Source organism: Ovis aries, chromosome 19, assembly GCF_016772045.2.
Source record: "Ovis aries strain OAR_USU_Benz2616 breed Rambouillet chromosome 19, ARS-UI_Ramb_v3.0, whole genome shotgun sequence".
Lineage (NCBI taxonomy): Eukaryota > Metazoa > Chordata > Mammalia > Artiodactyla > Bovidae > Ovis > Ovis aries.
Genome location: NC_056072.1, coordinates 15,735,992 through 15,757,310, shown reverse-complemented (window position 1 = coordinate 15,757,310; position 21,319 = coordinate 15,735,992).

Below are 21,319 nucleotides of genomic sequence, written 5' to 3'. Positions count from 1 at the left end.
GGAAGGAGGAACAGATGTTATTGATCAATGTTGAGATTCAAAGCTTGTTCGTGTGTTATTGATCAGTGTTGAGACTCAAAGTTTGTCCATGTTAATACAATAGTCTTGACATTTGGACTTTTTGGAGAGAAATGTCTCTTTACCACCTTTAAACCCCTAAGAGCAAGGCCCGTGTACCCTAAGGTGTTATTATAAGCTCAGAGTATGACAGAGGGAGTGGGTTGCTGCCCATCAGGACCCCAGTGGATCATGGGAAGCAGGAAGCAGAGGGAGGAGAGAGGGCAAGGTAGATGGATCCTGTCCTGCCTCCTTCAGGCAAAGCATGGAAGGGGCTTGCTGTGCTATATAGGAAGAGAGGAGGGGCTTTGTTTCCCTCTGGGGAGGGGGTTCATGCTGGCCCTTGGTCCTTTGCCTTCCCATCCACATCACTCTTTGCCCTGCCCTGCATCTCAGAGGGGCAGCCTCTGGGGGTCCTTGTCTCCCAGGCTCCCAGCTAACCAGATGCTCTGGGTGGATATGGCTGGCAGCTGGAGGAAGAGAGAGGCCAGGGTGTTTCTCTCTTGCCTCTCTGCTTCAGGTCTCTGTGGTGTCTGATCTCTCAGGGGCCAGCAGGCCCTGGGCTCCGCTCACCTCCTCTCCTGAGGGCAGTGGTGGCTTCACACAACTGCTGATCTCTGAGTGCCTCACTCTGCCCTTTTTGGCTTTTTAGTTCTCCCCTCATCTGTGTCACCACTGGCCAGTATTAAAATCCCTCTGTTTTAAATGCCCAAGTACCTTCTGTTTTCTGGTTAAATGCTGACTGCTGCTGTAGGGACATGGGAGCAGAATATTTCTCACCTAGCAACCCTATGGGACACACCACTGAAAAGTTGGTGGTGCCGCATGCCTCTCTGCAGGGAAACCCTGAGCTTCTCTGAGCCCTTGGGTTTTCACATACCGTAGAAGGCTGAAATTTGGTCACAGCCATGGGGTCTAGAAGGCTGGACACCGGGGGGCAGCAACTGAGCCTGAGGGGCTATATAGCAAGACAGTGGGAGGATTACCAGGCTCTTAGAATCAGTGAAGAGAGAGAAGGTCCCTGGCTCCAGCAGCCATAGAATTGACCGGTGCCAAGAGGGCAGGCAGTGACCAGTGGACAGGAGACACCAGGTTCCCAGAGGCTAAGGAGGAACCACAGCTCAGCACAAGGACACCAGACCCAAGTCTCCATCCCCATCCTTCTCTGCTGTCCGGACACAATAAATATTCAGTGCATCTCTCAGCCTTCTTGGAGAGGAGGATCAAGGACAGCAGAAACAAAGGAGACCGGGGCCCTGAAATATCACTTATTTTTTTATATTTGTTTTCTTTTTTTCTTGGCCTCGCCATGCAGCATGTGGGATCTTAGTTCCCAGACCAGGAATCGAACCTGTGCCCTCTGTATAAGGGAATATGGAGTCTTAATCACTGCACTAGCAGGGAAATTCAAAATATCCGTTATTGACAAGTGCAGTTTTCCTGGATGCCTCATAGAGAAAGGGTGCATGAGGAAAGATAGCTCAATGTGAAATTAAGAAGCCAACTTTTCCTTGCCAGGACTACTTTATTATTACAGGCCATTATTGATAGCAGAGCAAGCACACAACCAGCCCTTCCTGCTACCCCCACCCCACTCCTTTATGTTCCTTGGAGCGCTTTGGATATGACCCGTATGTCATGGTCTCTCTCCCACTGAGTTTTCTGTGGTTTGCTACTTTCAAGTCCTGAGGTTTGGGGCAAGCCATTTAACTTCCTTAAGTCTCAGTTTTCATGTCTGCAAAGTGGGGATAGTCCAGAGCATCTTTGTTACCTGAGTTTTCTTTATTTGGATCCTCAGAGGAACAGGGTTGCATGGCAAGCAAAAGTGAATGTAATGATCAGATAATCACTTCTGAATGACAACTTATGAAATGGGTTCCCAGTGAAATGTCCCTTTTGGAGCTTGTAATGCAAATGCAAGGCAGATCAATTGCAAAGAGAAATCACATTATCTACAAAGATACAGAATTTCACAAAGTTGATAAAAGCGAAGTTGAAGAATTGCTAAAGTCACACACCAAGTTAACAAGAATGAGAAAATCATGCAGAGTTAAAACTGTTTAAAATTGAGAAAAAATGGGCAGAAGACCTAAATAGACATTTCTCCATAGAAGACATACATATGGCCAACAGGCACATGAAAATATGCTCCACATCATTAATTATTAGATAAATGCAAATCAAAACCATAATGAGGTATCACCTCAAACCAATCAGAATGGCTATCATCAAAACGTCAACAAACAATAAATGCTGGAAAGGATGTGTAGAAAAGGAAGACCCCCTACACTGTTGGTGGGAATTTCAGATCAGAGTTGTATTGAAAATATAATTTTTTAAACATGAGACAAAACATATCTTCTTAATTTTAGTACAACCACTATGGAGAACAGTATGGAAGTTCCTTAAAAAAATAAAAACAGAGCTACCATATGATCGGGCAATTCCACTCTTGGGTATATGTCTGGAAAAGATGAAAACTCTAATTCAAAAACATACATGCACCCCCGTGTTTATAGCAGCACTATTTACAATAGCCAAGGCATGAAAACAACCCAAGTGCCCATCAACAATCAGCCTAAAAAGATGAGTTGTATGCACGGTGATGACCCAGAGAGATGTTATGGGGAGGGAGGTGGGAGGGGGGTTCATGTTTGGGAACGCATGTACACCCGTGGTGGATTCATGTCAATGTATGGCAAAACCAATTAAAAAAATAAATAAATTTTAAAAAGATGAGTTTTATATATATATATATATATATATATATATATATATATATATACACACACACAATGGAATATTAGCCATAAAAACAAAAAACTGTCATTTTCAGTAGCATGGATAGACTGAGAGAATATTATACTCAGAGTAGTAAAGCAGAGAAAGATAAATATTATATGATATCAGAGATGAATCTTTACACAAAACAGAAATAGAAAACAAACATAGGTACCAAAGTGGGAAGGAGAGGAGAGGGGTAAATTAGGAGTTGGGGATTAACAAAGTATTATATGTAAAATACAAAGTACTATACAAGTGCTTTGTTGATTAACAAAGCAACAAAGATTTATTGTATAGCACAGGGAACTATATTCAATATCTTATAAAACCTATAATAGAAAATAATTTGGAAAAGTATATATAATGGAATCTCTTTGCTGTATACCTGAAACTAACATAATATAAATCAATTATACTTAAAATAAAAAACTGAGAAAATTGCAGAACGCTTGGAGGAGAAAGTAACAATTCATTCTTTGTTCTTTCTAAGAGTTGATCATCATTTGTTCATTCATTCATTCAACAAATACTTACTGCAGTATTTAGGCTGGTCCTAAATACTAGTAATATAGCAGATCAGGGTTGCATTGAAAACATAATTTTATAAAACATGAGACAAAACATATCTTATTAAATTTCAGTTTTACTTTTCAAGCTTAAAAAGATGACATTCTAACTTTTTTCACTACTTGAAATGACAGTTTGGTTCTCATTTTAAGTGAGTTGGCTTTAAGAGGGCTTTTCTAGACACGAGTTACCCTGTTTCCATTCTTCATAACTCCAAGAATGTTTTAGAGATTCAGAAATATTAGGTACCTGTCAACACTTCACATTTTCTAACCAACATGACAGGGAAAAGTGGCTCCCCCCTGGGATCAACTCCTGTAGTTTGGCGTGACTTATTGCAGAAAAATGTCCCTCCTCGCCAAAGAAAGCCTATTATTTCTATTATTTTAGGTGTTGAGAGATCTCAGGTTATAGCATATTGGCATCATTGCTCCGTAGGAGTTGTCACTCTTGTTCAATTGATGTATTTTCCTTTTTATCCATGATCTATTCCCTTCTTCCCACAGGCATCCACTTCAATGTGTTGGATAAAAGCCCTCTGGTAGGATGTTTCCTTGTAGAATATATGGTGTCGTTTTGTGTTTTAATTGGTATACATTGTATTGGGTAATGGAACTTGCTGTTTCCTTCTTTCTTCCCACTCAATACTGTATTTTAAGACATACACATGTTGTACAGCTAGTGTGTTGCTAGCTGCTGCAGGTTATGCCACGGTGTGTGTCCCAATCACTTTACTCATTCCCCTGAGAACGGGCCCCTGGATTGCCTCCAGCTCACTGCTACTCACAGACTGAATAAAGATCCAGTAGAAGGGTCCCTGATCCTAGAGCATACACTAGACAGGCTTCCTGAATGACTGTCCTGCTTTACCCTCCCACCAGCGGTGCATAAATGTGCCCATTTCCTCAAAACCTCATCAGCTCTTATTGTTAATTACCTTTCTATTTTCCTTCTCTTCTGGTGAGTGTAATATATTTTGTCCATTGTTTTAATTGCATTCTTCTGATTATTAATGAGTTTAAAAATCTGGTCTGTGAATTCACTCTACATATTCTTTGCCTGTTCTTTTCTGGGTTTCCTGTCTTTTTCCTGTTAATTTTCAGGAATTCTTTAAAGAGTATACAATTATTTTTTTATCTTTTTAAATCATTGCACATGTCTTTTCCCAGATTGAGACCTGTTTATCATATCTATCTATTGAACAGAAATCTTTTCACTTAATACAATTAAATCTATTGATTTGGAGGAGGAAGTCTTATGGTTGCCCAACTCTTGGCTACAGAGATATTCTTGTGTATTTTTCTCTGTTGGCTTTACTATTTCTCCTTTCAGATTTGAAACTTAAATCAATCAGGGTATGAGACAGGGCTCCAGGTTTACTTTATCGCCCATAAGTTATTTTTTTAAACTCCAGTTTCCTTAACATCATCAACCAAACAATCCGTCCTTTTCCTGTGCCCTTGTAAATAGTATGTTCATTAGTATACCAGCTTATCACATAAAGACAACCTGGTTCTACTGTGCCCTTTATTCGGTTCTTTTGCTTCTTCTGTTCTTCTTCTTTTGTTCTTCTGTTCTTTTGCTCTATCATTTTTTTTAATAAGCAGAGAAGCAACAATATTGATTTCAAGAATACAGGATAATTTTTAGAACTCAAGAATAGCACTGTGGTAGAGTATCAAAAAGAGAACAAACAAAGAGTTCTTGCACTTTAGTTTGAATATTGGTTTGTGTCTTTAATTAAAAATTAAATTTATGTGTTGCAGATTTCATCAGAGCTATGAGTCCTAATTTCCAGAAAAGATAAACGATTCTTTCAGTAGTGGTGGGTTGTTTCGTTTAGTTTTTTTAATATCTCACATTTTGTCTTTAAAAAATCTTTTGGGTTTTACATTTTATTCCTTAATATTATATTTGCTGTAATACGAAAACCGTATTTTAAAGGTCATCTATTTAAATTTCAAGGCCACTGAACCTATACATAAAGAGCATGATCTGTGCAGCCACAGGGAGCAGGATTCAAATCCTGCCTCCGCCACTCAGCATCTGTATAACATGTAGCAGTTTCCTACAGCTGCTGAAGGCTGCTATAATAAATCACCACAAACTTAAGAGACTTAAAGCAACACAAATCTTATAGTTCTGGAGGTCGTAAGTCTAAACCGGGTTGACAGGGCTATGTTCCTCCTGGAGGCTCTTGGGAAGAATACATGTCCTTGCCTTTCCAGCTTCTTTAGGATGCTCATGTATTCCTTGACTTGCGGCCCCACATTCTGCCCTCTGCTTCCCTTGTCACTTCTCCTTTTCTGATTCCACTGCCTACCTCTTTCCCTTCCAAGGTCTCTTGTGATTATTCTGGGTCTACTTTTAGATAATCCAAGATAATCTTTCCGTCTTAAAGTTCTTACCTTAATTACATCTGCACGTCCCTGTGCTTTGCAAAGTAACTGTCAAAGGTTCTGGGGATTAGAACATACTCAGTTTCCTTTTTATGGGGGGTCATTATTCTGCTCACCACACTTTGGGCAGGTAACTTAACCTCTCTGAGTGCCAATTTCCTTATCTCTAAATTGGGGATAAAATGATAAGTAGGTGGTATTCGTTGGGATAATGTTTGGAACAGAGTGAGTCCTTAATAAATTGTGTTAAATAGGTTTTTTTTTCTATCCTCATAATGGTCCAGGAAGGTGCACCACATACTACAGTTGGAGAAATTCAGAGTAGAAGAGTCAATGTTAGAGAAATGCTGAATTACTGAAGATAGTCATGACAGAATTGTATTAGTATTTCAATAATCAGTCTAATTAAAGCCCAGGGTTTGCTTGGTTGTCATTTTCTAATTGCTCTTCTGGTGAGTAAAGTCAGGGTGATTTACTCTGCATTTGAATCACATAACCTCCGACGTTCCCTGAATTCATCGGAAACCGAGATTTGATCACCAGCTCTCTTTTGCTTAAGAGCTGGCCCTGCAAGGTTTCAATAAAGAAAATCACAGAGGACTGAAAGAGTCTGGTGTTCATAAATCAAGGTCTGTGTGTGAGATCTCCAGGGATTTAATTTGGCAAAAGGAAGTTCTCCGAATCAAGGCCTATTACAATTTGTGTCTAATCAGATTAAGGAGATCAAGGAAGAGGGGAGATCTTGTCATCTCTTGCAAGGCTGTACATTTCCAGAGCAGGAGCTGTCAGCAGGAGAAGGTTGTCTAGAGCAGGGTGGGAACACAGCTAGGGGATACAGAAACCACCAAGTCCAGGGATATCACAAGGCCAGCACCAAGAGCATCACAACCACAGAGAGATTGCCTTCTGGAGTATATCTCAGCATTTTAGAACCCTGAGAATTCAGTTTCTGGCCCCGGAGTTAGAGTGCCTATGTTTGAGTATGATATTTTCTAGCTGTGGCCTTGGGTAGTGTTTTTATTTCTCTGTGCCTTGTCCGTGCATGCTAAGTTGTTTCAGTTGTGTCTGACTCTTTGCGATCCCATGGACTGTAGCCTACCAGGCTCCTCTATCTGGGGATTCTCCAGGCAAGAATACTGGAGTGGATTGCGATGCGCTCCTCCAGGTGATCTTCCCAATCCAGGGATGGAACCCTTGTCTCAGGCATCTCCTGCATTGGCAGGAGGGTTCCTTACCATTAGCGACACCTGGGAAGCCTCAGTTTCTCATATGTTCAAAATGCTGATATTATCACCCACCTCCCTGAGTTAATCTGTTCAAGGTGCTGGGCCTCCACTCAGCCACAGCTAGTTATTAGCATTGTCGTGACTGCCTACCTCTAAAATGAACTGGAAATTTAAAAAAAAGAAAATATAAAAATAAATAAATAAATAAAAGAAAGAACAAAAAAAAAAAAAAGAAAAAAAATGAGCTGGATACTCTCTGAGGCTTGCAGGGGTTACATCATCCTGCTAATAATTAGGAATAGATAATCCAGGCTCCCCATCTAGAGCTGCTTCCACTGAAGAAAACTACAGTAAATTTGAAGGATGTTATAAGATTTCATAGGGAACATCAAGGGCAATATCTCCCTACTGTATAATGATTGCAGAAGAGGCCAGGTTGCAAGTCTTAAAAGGGGAAGCTCCATCCACTGCTCTCTGCGATCAAATTCACCTCAGACTAACTGGATTTAGAACATGGTGGCCAGGCCACTTTAGCAAGAGAGATAAAAAATGTACTCATTGCAGTAAGCTTGCTGCTGTAAAAAAACAAAAACAAAAACAACAAACAAACAAACAAAAAAAACACCTTTCTGTGGTTTAACACAATTATTTCTCTGCCAAATCAAGTCCAGCATGGGTGTTTCTGCTGGGTGGGCAACTCCCATCCAAGAGGTGATTAGGGATCAGGTTCCTTCCATCCTGAGTTCTGGAAATGGCACATTCAGACAGTAAAGAATCCACCTGTGATATAGGAGACCAAGGTTTGATCCCTGAGTCAGGAAGATCCCCTGGAGAAGGAAACAGCAACCCACACCAGTATCACTGCTTGGAGAATTCCATGGACAGAGGAGCCTGGAGGGCTACCAGGACCCTGGCAAGTCCATGGGATTGAAAAGAGTTGGACACAACTGAGTGACTAACTCAGATCCAGTGGACATCATGTGGACATGGCAGACTGCAAGGCAATCTGGGAAATGTGGTTCGGCTGTTGTTGCCAGGGGGCAGAGGAGCTAGAGTTGATTACTAACTAGTTGGTTTGGCTGTAGGCAGTGACATTTTTTTCAGAGGACTGAACACAATCTCAGACCTGATTTCATCTGCCAGCTTCCCCTCAAGAGAGACCCCACCACCATCTCCCCTTAGACTCAGTGAACTGCTCAGCCAGGAGAAACCAAGGCTTGCCATCTGCCCAAGATCACATGTCCTAATGAACCACCACAGATTTAGAGCTGATGATACTTTTGGGGTTTTTTCAGATGGCAGGGAGAAGGAAGGAAAGACAAGGAAGTGGAGGATATTAAGCAAAAAAAGGTAGAAAGGGTAAGGGCAACAACTGCTTTGAAATTTAAAACATGATTTTTATTATGGAAGTGTTTAAGCATAGAGAAAAGCAGGAAAATTTGTTTTTTAATACAAACATTTAAAGAGGTAAAAAAGTACATTTCATTATGGAAAATTGTCAAGAGGGATAAAAAAAAAAATCTATGATTCTACCACTTCAGTAGAGTCAGTTATTGCTACGGTATATTTCCTTCTAGACTTCCCCCCCACCCACCACCTTGATCATATATTTTCATACAGAGTTGTAAAGAAGAGAGGTGGTTATAATCAGGGTCTTGGCAGTATGCCCTTGGGTTGGGGGAGGGGTAGATAGTTGTACCTGTTTTTTCTCCAGAATCCTCTGCTCTGTGTTTCTCACTCTGGGGACATTTCACACTTCTCCATTCTCCAGTAGGTGAAGAGTGGGAAGGCGGGAGAGGAGTGTGGAGAGAGAGGAAGCAAAACCCTGATCAGTTTGCTAGCAACTTCAGGGGCTTGAACCTGGGCTAGTTACCATAAGCATTTAACTGCTGCAGTGAAGGCCAGCATCTCAGCAGCTTTGAGAGGACAGGAGTATATTTCCGACCTTCCATGCCCCTCAGGTGGAGAAGAGGGGTGTTCCCTAGTTTCCCAGATGGGGCCAGCAGGACTGTGCCTGTTCCCCACTGTGGTTACCTGCTCCCTGGAGCATCCTGACACCTCCTTCCTGGCTGGCCTCAGTGATGGCCCGAGCATGCACCTAGCAGACTTGCTTCCAACTTGAGGGGTGCTGTGACCTGGGCTGACTGCTGTACTTGAAGCCCATTGCTGTGTTTGTACCAAGGTTGTGCTTTCTGTGGGCTGCCTGAGTCAATGACTCTCTCCCCAGGGAGAGCAGGGACTCTAATACAAGCTCCTAGGAGATCTGGGACACCTCTGATGCTGGCCTGGCTTGAAGATTTCCAGATATGTCTCCCAGCCTCATCTGACATTTCCACTAATAAAATCCTTGCATATCAGTTCCACCTGCGTATCTACCTTCCCCTATTATATAATGACTGCAGAAGAGGCTGGATTGCCTCTGAGGGAGGCAGCCTATATACTACAGGGCACTACAGAGAGAATGCATGCATCACTCTCACTCATCACCCTGGAGCAAAATCTTGTCACAGGGCCACACTGAGGAAGGGAGGCTGGGACATGCAGTGTCTTCTGTGATGACCATGCAGGGGAGAATGGATGGTGTAGGGCTTCTGGAACTGTGGCCACGCCTCCTTATTCAGCCTTCAAAACCTGTTCTGATCCTTTCAACATCAAGGTTCTGGAGCAGGATGTGTAGAGGCAGAGACTGTGATAAATCTGTGCAGATATAAATTAATTAAAACTAATCCCAATCTTGGGAAAAAAGCTATGATAAACCTAGACAGCATATTAAAAAGCAGAGACATTACTTTGCCTAAAAAGTCTGTATAATCAAAGGTATGGTTTTTCCAGTAGTCATGTATGGATGTGAAAGTTGGACTTTGAGGAAGGCTGAGCACCGAAGAGTTGATGCTTGCCAACTGTGGTGCTGGAAAAGACTCTTGAGAGTTCCTTGGACTGCAAGGAGATCAAACCAGTAAATCCTAAAGGAAATCAATCCTGAATATTCATTGGAAGGACTGATGCTGAAGCTGAAGCTCCAATACTTTGGCACCTGATGCGAACAGCCAACTCATTAGAAAAGACCCTGATACTGGGGAAGATTGAAGGCGGGAGGAGAAGGGGACGACAGAAGATGAGATGGTTGGATGGCATCACTGACTCAAGGGACATGAGTTTGAGCAAGCTCCAGGAGATGGTGAAGGACAGAGAAGCCTGGCATGCTGCAGTCTATGGGATTACAAAGATCTGGACATGACTGAACGACTGAACAACAACAAAATCCCAATCTAATTTGCTACTGTAATGACTACGATAGACTATGTCTGCGCCAAGGCAACACTGCAAAGTGAGTGAAGTTTCTGCCCTGAGCCTCACCCACCTCTTGAGCCATGTCTCCTTTCCTTTTCAAATTCTCTCCAGAATCCCACCTGCCCAGAGTCCCTATTACAATGTCTCACCCTGGGCATTGCTTCACCAGCCCAAGATTCTCCTTCTTGCTTTAACATGTTCCTGTTCCATTCTCTAAGGTTCTGCATGTTACTAGTTTGATAAGTCAATTTCATATAAAGACATTTAGGTTGGTTAAGCCTTGACTGTGAGAGCAACCAGGCGAGCACATCTGGCCTCTAACCAAAACCTGGTGATGTCTTACCCAGAGGATGGAACGACAGTTTACGTAGTGACTGCCACTGAGTCCTGAATTCCATATGACAAGCAAATATTTAGGCCTTTCTTTCCAAGCAGAAAGGATAAAGCCCAAATAACTTACTCCACAGGAAGGATCTTGTAGCCCAGTTAGCATACGTTCTGTGGCCTCATTTTATTAATACTTTGGGCTATGTTCTTTGGTATATTTTCTTTTTGTGTCACATTTAGGAAAGAAGCACTAGTTCCCCTTGATTCAACGCTAAACTGTTCACAGTACTATCTATTCCTAGAGAGTAAGATTGTAGGTGTGTGTGCGTGGCGGGTGGGGGGAGGACAGGAAAAGGGCACTGCCACATTTGATAGCTCTAGACAGTTTGGATTTCTCATATACAGCACATCAAGTTTTATAATTTACAAGCCATTAGCCTTGCCCTGTGGTATGGACAAGGCTCCTGGCCTTTCTGTTTCTGAGAAGGTCTCTTCATCTCTGGTAACTGATGACAAATCTGATCCTCATAGCCTCCTCTTCTCTCTTGGGAAGGCATTCGCATCCCTCCTGCTGTCACCCTTCTCCAACGTGAAAGGAAATGTCCCTCCAGCCTGGTTTTTGTCTGCTCCATGAGTCAGCTGTTCTGATTTATTTAAAACCTTAATTTTAAGTAAAATTAGAATGGAGACCACGTCTATGGATCTGCAGTGCCTCGGCTCAGTGCCTGGTATACTGACATGTTATAAATGTTTCTGAATAATGGCTGAGCCCTCAGGTTAGTCAGAGAGCTCCTGCCGTGACCACTGATCTGTTTCAATATGGCGGGCAAGCGAGCCCTCAGCTCTTTAAAGGACTTTCCCTGGCTTGCTCACTCAGACGCCAGACGTGGTTGGGAAGAGCCTGTGGCCTCCTGAAGGATGGTGTAACACTAACATTAGGAGTAGTATCTGTGAAAACAACTGCTTATACCCTATTTTCCTAGTCACTAGGCAAGGCATGTTAGGCCTCAAGGGGACATTATAGGCCAGAATCTCACACTTTTACTGCAAGTTTTCGGATAACCAAAAGTAAAAACAAAATCAGGGCTTTCAGTTTTCTGTTTGATAATAGTATTTGATGGGCTGTGTGAGTGGAATTGGGGCTTCCCAGGTAGCGCTAGTGGTAAAGAACTCGCCTGTCAATGTGGTGGTTTGACCCCTGGGTTGGAAGATCCCCTGGAGGAGGGCACGGCAGTACATTCCAGTGTTCTGGCCTGGAGAATCCTATGGACAGAGGAACCTGGTGGGCTACAGTCCAAGGGTCGCAAAGAGCTGGACATGACTGAGGCAACTTAGCACACATACATGCATGCACATGAGTGGACTCGACACTCTCCGAGAAAACTGTCCTTTTTGTTTAGCTACATTATTCTATTTGACTTTCTGAAGTGGCTTTTAAATGTCACACCTCTGAGCCTCCAGCCACTTTTGCAAACAGTGTCACATGGGGCTGTCTCATGTCATGCTGTGTACACTAGTCTAACCCCTGGGCCTAAACAAACACAGTTACTCAATCGTGTCTCATTCTCTGTGACCCCATGGACTGCAGCCCACCAGTCTCCTCTGTCCGTGGAATCTTCCAGGCAAGAAAACTGGAGTGGGTTGCCATTTCCTACTCCAGGGTTAACTTCCCTACCCAGAGATCAAACCCATGTCTCCAGTGTCTCCTGCATTTGCAGGCAGATTCTTTACCTGCTGAACCATCAGGGAACCCCTAATTCACTGAGCCTTAGTTTTTCTCTTCTCTGAAGTGGTATTGATAATGACAGCTGCCTCTAGGCTTGTTTTAGGGATTAAATGAGATAATCCACTTTTTTTTTTTGAAAGCACAGTAAACACTCAATAAATGGTAACCATTGTTATCAACATCATTATCTAAAGTTTATGAAAGAAGGCCAGAAGGCTCTGGGTTGTCTATTCAGTCACTCAGTCCTGTCTGACCCTTTGGGACCCCATGGACTACAGCATGCCAGGCTTCCCTGTCTTCCACCATCTCCCAGAGCTTGCTCAAACTCATGTCCATTGAGTCATGATGCTATCCAAACATCTTGTCCTCTGTCATCCCCTTCTCCTCCTGCCTTCAGTCTTTCCCAGGATCAGGGTCTTTTCTAATGAGTCAGCTTTTCACATCAGGTGGCCAAAGTATTGGAGCCTCAGTTTCAGCATCAGTCCTTCTAATGAATATTCAGCATCGATTTCCTTTAGGATTGACTAGTTTGATCTCCTGGGTTGTAGGCCCAGAAAATTTCTCTCAGGCCAGATAATAATAATAATGATAATACTCATAAAGTTCTGCTGTGTCATTCTTCCGGGACCTCAAGTTCTGTTATTCACTGACTTGGGAAGTGGGCAGATTGGGGCATGAGACTGGGAAGGGGCGCTGAGAAGACAGGAAAAATGAGGGATGCTGATAGCAGGTCGGTGGTTTGGAGGCAAAAATGCCAGCAGGAAGGAAACGGAATTATTAGGCGCTAAGGAGTCCTAATGCCAGCTCTCTGCTGACATAACTAATGAGGCTGTTGCGCCAAAATCGAGGCATATTGTTAATATACAGACCTGTTTGGAGCACAAGAGAAATGCAAACAGATTAGTTTTGCCAAAAGGGGAGTGGGGTCAAATCAGCTCTAAAGAGAGACCACATTATCTGTAAGACTCTAATGTGTGGATTTAAAAACACACCAAAAACAAAACAAAAAAGCACCAGGAAGAAGTAAAAGGCTAAAAAATTGATTTCAAACATGGGACCAAGAGTTACAGAATACTTCGTGGGCTTCTGGCATTCTTATCTGATTATTTTACTTTTGTCTTTATTTTTTTCGAAGTTTGTTCAATATTCAATGTGAATATTCAGATTCACCTGATAATGACAAGAGTCCAAAGGAATTTTAGCATTCAGGATTTTAACACACATTCCCTACGATGCCTAAGAGAAAACTTTTAAGACTGGCTTCATTGTACTTTTTTTTTTTTAACAACTCTGGGTTGCTGAAAGAAAACAATCTTAAGCCTACATAAGATTTTTGTGCCTGATGTTTTCATCATAAAAACAAAAACGATTTTTCATATAAGCGTTCTCAATGGCGAATTCAGTTTTCTTTTTAAAAGGCCGTTTTGAATCACCAGGTGAGATGGACCAAGGATATGGTTGGTGCCTACGGCTGACTGGACGGTCCAGAAGAGGGCAGGAATTGGAGTGCCGGTTGCCATCGGTCCCCCGAGGGTGTGTCTGCGGACCAGCGGGAAGCAAACGCCCTGGTGGCTGCTCCAGAAGGTCGCCAGCACGGTCTCGCCCCCAGCTCCCCAGGCACAAGCCCAGCGCCTTGGCTAAGCAGCGGGACTGGTGGCTCTGCGCTTGGACCCCACAGGAACCCGACCGAGCTCATGCGCCAGTCATCCTCGAGGGGCGGGGATGGCGAGGGGGCAATACAAGGAGGGGACTTTGGTCCCCCATTCCCCTTGGTTAACCCATTCCTCTCTCACTGCCCGCCCTGCTCCTCTCCATCTTTTCTGGCTTCTTCAGCTGGGCAGTGACCCTGAAAAAACGCTCGGGAAGCGAGGTGCGGTTGGAAGCGGCAGGATGTGGAAAGGACTATTTTATTTCGTTCATTCAGTTTTCCTTTCCATTCTGCCGCTACTGGTGTTTGGCGAGGGCAAGAAATGTTTCATATCTGCCTGTTAAGCCCAAGCGGAGGTGGCTTGGTCCGCGCCGGGTCCACGGAGCAGCGTGTTCGCGCGTGGGCGGGGGCGCGCGGGCGTGCACGTCGGGCGCGGGCCAGACGTGCGCGCGCGCATTGTGTCTGCTTCAAACAGGGTCTGCACTGCTCGCTGAGGTCAAAGCACGTTTGCTTTTCGCTGGGTCCTGATGCCTGGCGCCCAAGCACAGCAGAGCAGAGCATGCAGGGGTCTGCGCTGCCAGGCAGACGGTGAGGCTGCAGTGTCTAGTGAGAGCCGACACTTGCTCTCCGTTAAGGCACCGTTCTGAGCACTTTACTCGGTGCTTTATACTCCGTTCACTCAGGTCATCCTCAACAACCCAGGAAAGTACTGTATTATTACCTCCCATTTCCGGATGAAGCGAGGCACAGAGAGGCTAAGTCGCCCAGCTATCGATCTCAGCCACTGTCTACATCTTAACCCACTCCTCCTAGTTTCTTGAACGTGAGAGCCTCCAGACTCCTGTTTGAAAAGCATTGGTTAAGGAATCCTTTTCACCTCTATTTAAAGCACCGTCATTTCATCTTATCTAAAACCCCGAGACAGCTCACAACCGGCAACTAAAGCATCAAAGTCATTGACTCTGGCCTGCCAAATGGATGGTGCTTGATCAAATGAAGAGCGCCTGTGTTTTAAACTGATTCGTAGCATCTTTTAGCTTAAAATGTAACAATACATATACTTTGATAGCACAGTTGAGTCTTTGTTTCTGATTTGTTATTTTCCTAAATGCAAATGATGTAATATATTGGGGGAAATGCAGAACACAAAGAAGAAATTAAAAATCCTCCCTTTTCTCCGCCCTCTATATACCATGTGATGTTGAACATCCATTTTTCAACGTTTTCATTTTTTTCTAAGCATATTTATTTTCATGATAAAATTTACCTACAAAAAGAAATTTTAAAAGCTATCATAAGCTGTTTTCTTTTTTATTTAACATCAGGAACATTACCCCATATCGGATAGTCTACAATTGTTTTTAATGACTGCACACTTTGCCATAACTTGACTAATCAATAACCATATTTTTGACACTCAGATTGCTCCCCAGTTTTTGCTGTTATAAATGATAGACACCAGAGGCAGCAAGCTTTGACAAACCTGGGACCCATCCCTTAGAACAAATGGAAATGCTGGGTCAAAGTACATCACACTTTTAAAGGGATCAAATGCCCTCCAGAAAGGTGGGCTCAGTCCACACATCTCCAGGTAGAATGAACATGCCCACTTTCTCAAGTCTGGGTGTCACTGCAAGAGAATCCTTATTAACAAACAAATTATATCCTTAAAGGAAAAAAAATCTAGGTGATATCATTGGAATGTGCTGGGTTTCAAGAAAAGACTATGGGATTGCAGATTTTTGAAATATTCAGGAAATTCTGTTGATTCAGATGCTCCTCTGGCTAAATGGGACTCTGCAAAGTGAAGTGAGTGAAAGCTGCTCAGTCATGTCAGATTCTATGAGATCCAGTGGACTATACAGTCCATGGAATTCTCCTGGCCAGAATACTGGAATGGATAGCCATTACCTTCTCCAGGGGGTCTTCCCAACCCAGGGATCGAAGCCAGGTCTCCCACATTTCAGTCAGATTGTTTACCAGCTGAGCCACCAGGGAAGGCCAGGGAAACCCCAGGTAAAAAGGGACATTTTGGAAAAAGAAACTAGGAAACTTAATTCTCAAGCCATTATTTTTTTCTAAGGCAGGAAGATAGATGCTGCCTATAAAATGGGGATGGAGGGAAGTATTAATTGTTTCTTTTGCTGGGTCTTCATCCATTGTCAGGTCAGAAAACACTGACAGTACTGCCTGCCGCAGAGCTACTGCAGAAATATTCCAGGCAGCAAACCTAGGCAATTAGAGGTTTCTGTTAATTTTCTACCCCTTTCATTCTACCAGCTTCCCCTCCCCCACAAAAATCAGCAAGTTGGAGTGACAAATATTTAAAGTCGCCAGCCACGCATGAGTGGCGTAGCTGTGTAAATGAGTGGTTTCTTGACATTTTGAACAGCTTTGTGTGTTCCCTTAGAAACCTTGGGACCCTCAAACCCACCACCATCTGACTTAACAAGATGCCATTAGTTTGGTATTAGAGGCAATAGTGGGAGTCTGGACAGGTGGTGGTTTATGACCAGGAAATGCAAATACCCATAGTCTGCAGATGGTTTTGGAATATACACGTTTGTTGCAATGACCTCTAGGTGGATTTCTGCAGTAACAAAGGAAAGACTTTTAGGGTGTGGTTGAAATTCCTTTCCTTGCAAAGCTTGCTCTAAGATCACTTTTGCCATGATGTCTTTAGTGAATCCAAGAGATGCTTTTGGACCTAACTGGCCTTTTTTGTCTCCACTCAGCACTGCAGCAAGAGTAACAGATGCCTATTTAGGGAAGACTCATTCCCTTTTCATATGCAAACCTTGTTGCTAAAAATTCTCTTTTAGATGAATTATTAAACCCAATTTATAAAATAAGGACAGTACAGACTTCCTCTTGAACTATTCTTTGCCTTTGATATTCGATACCCGTGTCTGCTGGTGGAGAAAACTGGTGAGAATATGAGAGGCCAGGTGGGGGTGGGAGGAAGGTGGAATGAGTAAATAAAGGTCATTTTAGAGCCTCAGAAATTTCCTGAATGCTTGGACCCCTTAGAGTGCATTTGGAATGCTTTAATCAGCACATAGAAATGCACAAAAACATAATTATTTTTGTAAACCCAGATTTCTCCTCACGGTCTAATGAAGTAGGAATATTTAACGTATCAAAGTTCCTTTAAGAAACAGTGCTGTCTTTGTTTGGGAACAGGCATTGATCTGTGTTTGGAGCATTAAGGTAGGTGGTTTCAGGAGAGAGAGGGGGTTATTCTTTTTGATTCAAGGAGAGGGATTTTTGTGTTGCTTTTGAAGGAGCCTCAGCAGGAATAAGGCTAGAGGCGCTGAGTGGACATAAAGCCACAGGAAGTGGTGGCCTCTGGATCTTCTGAGAGTGGGACACCTGGGGTGTTCTCATCTGGTTGTTTGGGTTATAAACCTAACAGGTGGTATAAACTGTGCCCCCACCTGCCTTATGAAATCTTCAGTAACATATACATTTTCAAAAGGCATAAAATCTTTGCTCAGTTAATATTCTTTTTGCATTGTTTAGAAGAAATTTGTTATAGAATTGAGATCCCTTTTTGAAATGCATGCATTTTTATGGTAATTATGAAAGAGAAAGTAGCTGTAAAGTTGATACATCTGTCCGAGAGCAGCAGCGTCCCTGCCCCACACAGCCTGAGCCCATGCCTGCCCCACCCCAGCACAAGCTGGAGTTTCAGCCTCTGGAGAAACTGACCAGAACAGCTCCCAACTCAGGCCACAACTGGGGACGGAGGTAAGGACCCAGACAGAGGTGAGGTTAAGTCTAATCGTGAGGCTTTGCCCCCTTTCAGTCTTTCTCAAGTAGGTTCCCAGAATGCTGCTTGCCAGGCATACATCTGCCAGCCAGGAACCAGACAAAAAGCCAACATACTGAATTTTGGAGAATCTTCCCAAGGAACAGCAGGGCCTGAGCATCCTCAGCAAATCAGTTGTCAAGCCCACACCCACAGCTGTCAAACCACATCCCCAGTTGTCAAACCACCGCCACTAACCTTGGATGCCACCTTCCTAGAATAAAGGGAAAGGTGAAGATCACAAGAAAAACCTTCAACACAGAAAGCAAACATCAAAACAAACAAGAGAAGAAAAGGAGCTAAGCAAACAGGATAATGGTGTTCTACCCTTGAAGAAAGAGAAGAAATTGCACCTAAAGAGTATTCAAAGGACAGTAGAGGTGTTGAAAAAAAAGCAATAAAAAGGATGGAGCTAAAGTCAAAGTAGTGTCTTAAAAGTGGGATAAAGGACACTAGGGCAATATAAGAGGTCCAACAGAAGATACAAGATATTCCATGGGGAACAAAGAGAATAGGGAAGAAAAACTTATGAAAGAAAACAGTATTTAAAATATCCCAGAACTAAAAAATATTATTTTCCAGACTGAACAGACCCAGGAAGTACCCAGCACAATGAATCTTTTTTAAAGGGGAGGGAGACCCATATAAAACACATTTTCATGAAATTTTAAAGGGATAAAGAGCAGATTTTTAAAAATCTTCTCAAATCAAAACTACAATGAGCTATCACCTCACACTGGTCAGACTGGCCATTATTTTAAAAGTCTACAAACAATAAAAGCTGAAGAGAGTGTAGAGAAAAGCATTCACTCCTACACTGTTGGTAGGAATATAAACTGGTACAACCAATATGGAGAACAATATGGAGGTTCCTTTAAAAACTAAATATAGAATTACCATATGATCCAACAATCCCACTCCTGGGCATATATCTGGAGAAAACCATAATTCAAAAAAATACATGCATCTAATATTCACTGCAGCACTGTTTGCAATAGCCAAGACATGGAAGCAATATAAATTTCATCAGCGGGATGGATAAAGAAGATGCAACACATATATACAGTGGAATATTACTCAACCATAAAAAACACAAAATAATGCCATTTACAGCAACATGGATGGAGATTAGAGATTATCTAGAGGAGAAGGCAATGGCACCCCACTCCAGTACTCTTTCCTGGAAAATCCCATGGACGGAGGAGCCTGGTAGGCTGTAGTCCATGGGGTCACTAAGAGTCAGACATGACTGAGGGACTTCACTTTCGCTTTTCACTTTCATGCATTGGAGAAGGAAATGGCAACCCACTCCAGTGTTCTTGCCTGGAGAATCCCAGGGACAGGGGAGCCTGGTGGGCTGCTGTCTATGGGGTTGCACAGAGTCGGACACGACTGATGCGAATTAGCAGCAGCAGCAGAGATAATCTAGAGATAATCACTAGAGAGCATCATACTAAGTGAAGTCAGACAAAGATATCATATGATATCATTTGTATGTGGAATGTAAAATATGAGACAAATGAACTTATATGCAAAACAGAAATAGGGTCACAGATGTAGAATACTTATGGTTACCAAAGGGAAAAGGCAAGGGGATAAACTAGGAGATTGGGGTTAACATATATACACTACTATATATAAAACAGATAACTAATAAGGACCGACTGTATAGCACAGGAAACTACTCAATAGTCTGTAATAACCTAGATGGGGAAAGACTTTTAAAAAAGAGTGGATATATGTATATGTATAACTGACTCACTTTGCTATACACCTGGAACTGACAACATTGTAAATCAACTGAACACCAATTAAAAAAAAAAAAAAACTCTCTGGGAGAGTAGGGACAGAAATAACAAAACAAGGGTCGCATATAAGACATTAGGGGTAAGAGTGATATCATCTCAGCAACATTGAAATCTAGAGGAAAAGGGAACACAACTTTCAGAATACCAAGGAAAATGTCCTTCTAGCCCAGAACTCTCTACCTAACCAAGCAACCAAAGGCAGTCTCTGGATCCTAGTAAAGCTATACCAAAATAAAAGAATTAGCAAAGGAAGATGAAGCCATTGTTTCCCAGAAACTGGATTTAACACAAAAGAGAGTTGAAGGGAATTCACTCTTTGGTGAGTGAAGCTCTAGAATGACCACTGGGCAGCAAGGATGGGGACCCACCAACCCAAACTGGGGCAGAAGGAAGGATAGCTCTGGGAAGGATATCTCCAAAGGCACAGATGAAACTGATGTGTTTGAATATATGGAAGAGAATTTTACATCTCTTCTGGAGATTTAGTGATGTGTATATGGAATTATGCAAGTGAAAAAAAAAGTCAACGATTAACTCCAGAGAAAACAAAAAGTCATACATAAAAGGAAATGTAATACTTCCCTGAGCAGTTTGACCAATGTTTACTTAGTAAAGATAATATATTCACTGCATATTGATTTAACAAAAATGTGATATGATTCCACGGGGAGGATGTAGGAGAGAAAAGAGATAAGGTGAAGGTATATGTGCTAAAACCCTCATCATAGCAGGAAGGCAGGAGGTTATGTTTAAAATGGAAAAATCAATGCAACAGTATAATTCCTTTTGCTCAGGAAAATGGAGATACGTAAAAAGCTATTTGCTAAAGAGTTGGGACTTGGTATGGGAGGCATGGGAAGAGGAAAGCTATTTTTTGTACTGCCTTTAGAGTACAACTTGGCTTTTTAAAATGTGTATTATTACTTTGGTAGAACCTGAATTACATTTTTAAATGATGCAGAGCACAGCACCTGGTCCATGGTAAGTTCTGGCCAGTGTGGGGAAGCTATGCCACTGACCCTGTCACTAGCTTCCTTGGCTTTTCAGCAAGTTCCAAGAAGGGAGTTCTCAATGAGTTGGCCGTTTAGAAAGGATACATGTTTATGCATGGCTGAGTCACTTTGCTGTGCACCTGAAACTACCATAATGCTGTTAACTGGCCATACTCCAATATATAACAAAAAAGTTAAAGATAAATAAATCAGTAAAAGTTGGCCATTTTGAGTTTTTGTAATTTTATCTCTCACTCCTGCCCTCAAAAGATCTTGCTGTATCGTTCATTTTTGTTGTTGTCTTAGCACAGGCTGCTGTAACAAATGAGCATAGATTGGGTGGCTTAACCACAAACATTTCTTTCACACGATTCCAAAGGCTGAGAAGTGCAAGATCAAGATCTTGGCAGATTTGGTTCTTGGTGAGGGCTCTTTTCCTGGTTTGTACATGAATACCCCCTTCTTGTTATGTTCTCATGTGACCAAGACAAAAGGGCTAGTTCTCTTCTTAGAAGGATGCTAATCCCACTAAGGGCCCCACCCTCATGACCTAATGACCTCCCGAATGCCTTACCTCCAAATACCATTAGGGCTTCAACCTGTGAATTCTTGGAACATAAACATTCAGTCCACAGCATTGTTTTGGTTTCTACTACTTCTTCTTTTGCATCTTTTACCCTCAA